The sequence below is a fragment of the Sus scrofa genome, chromosome 8, assembly GCF_000003025.6.
Source record: "Sus scrofa isolate TJ Tabasco breed Duroc chromosome 8, Sscrofa11.1, whole genome shotgun sequence".
Lineage (NCBI taxonomy): Eukaryota > Metazoa > Chordata > Mammalia > Artiodactyla > Suidae > Sus > Sus scrofa.
This window is the reverse complement of record NC_010450.4, coordinates 129,502,725-129,504,358: the sequence shown is the minus strand read 5'-3', so window position 1 is coordinate 129,504,358 and position 1,634 is coordinate 129,502,725. Positions and strand designations below refer to the sequence as shown.

The following is a 1,634-nucleotide window of genomic DNA, read 5'->3' as shown; positions in this document are numbered from 1 at the left end:
CTTGCATACCGAAGTCATCATACATACAGGGCAAAGTCAGAGCCTTTATATTTCAGTATGTTCTTCATTTAACTTTTAAAACACTACTAGAGTTGAAATTAAAATAGCAAGTAGTGAGTATATTTTGATTATAGTCCTTCACTCAATCACTACTGCAACTAAGATGCCAAAAGTGAGTGTTATTCACTGGCCCCACTAAGAGGTCTGGCCTGGACCATCACCCTGAATGATGTGCATCATCCTCAAATGCGTCTTCATTGCATTGGCACCATCCTTCCTGGTTTAGCTCAAAGTTCACTAGTCCTACCTGGTCCATTTCTTTATTTTCATTATTTAAGTAGACTTTCTTCCTCTCAGGTAGGAGTTTTCCCAGCAGAGAGAGTTTATCAGGGGACGGAAAGCCATTCTCAGGAAAGTTCACCTTGAATTCAGTGTTTAGGGACCCTTTTCATAGGGTCTACAATAAGTCATCACGCCTTCATTCAGCACACACTTGGTAACTCTATGCTTGACAATCTGACCTGGATTGATGAAAGTGATGCCTAGGGTTCAGCTGTTAAGAGTAGGTATTGGATTTTGAAAGCCACACAGTGCCTGGGCCAGCCATATATCCAAACAGATGAAAAGGTCTTCTCCTCAATGGGTAAAAACAGCATGGTGCTTCTGATCCAAAACAATGATAATATCTCTTGGCCCCAGTCCTGCTCCTTTGTCTCCTTCACCATGGAATGTAATCTACTGGCCATCTTTCATGGCTTTTTCAATATGAACTTCCAGAATTTTGTTCTTTCAAATGATCTTCCTTCCATTGCAGCCTTTACGTCTATCTTTATGCCAGATCTGCTCCCCATGGCCCTGGCACTCCATGCATACAGCCTAAATTTGCAGAATCATTTCAGGTCCTGTTTGATGAATTCTTAGTATCTTAGCAATTGGGGAAACATCTTACTGCTCCTTTCTTAACTCCTCAGCCTTTGTGTTTGTCACAAGTGACATACTTGTGCAAAGCTAGTTTTCTTGTTGCACCATTATATAAATCCTCTAAGGTTACGGGGAGTCGATGCACAGCATTTTTACCTCACCTTTCTCTTTACATCCTTCTTCCTCCTTCAAAAAACAATCAATGATATCCATGAGGGAGCCCAAACCGCCACCTGCTCCACCTTCTTTAATTGCCTATTTTCCTCTTATATTATATAATTCCCTTTTTTTGCATCCGAACGCACAAGCAGAATTTTCTCAGTGTAGACTCCATCCTACATATTTTCTGGGGCAAGGACAATTAGGGCCCCAGTATTCTCATCCTGCTGCATCTGGGGTAGAGGCTATGACCTACAAGTGGGAGCTGTGTAGCAGAAAGGGACTCGCAGCCTCTTACCTGCACTCACTGGCATTTAGCCTCTATAACATAGAGTTGGAGATGATAGGAACTGTTGGTAGCCTGATCATCTCCGAGAGACTCTGTAGCCCTGACTGAAGGTTGGGGGAGAGGAAACTCCATCTTCTTGCCATGTTCATGCAAAGTGGAGCTTCCGGATTTCCCTCTGTGGCACAGCAGGTGAAGAATCTGGTGTTATCTCTGAGGCAGCATGGGTTTAATCCTTGCCTGGCCCAGTGGGTTACGGATCTGGCAT

The 1,634-nt window shown here is 43.3% G+C and overlaps 1 pseudogene; it reads right to left on the bottom strand.

Moving 5' to 3' along the window:
- On the bottom strand, positions 218 to 1,394 carry LOC100517543 (annotated as a pseudogene).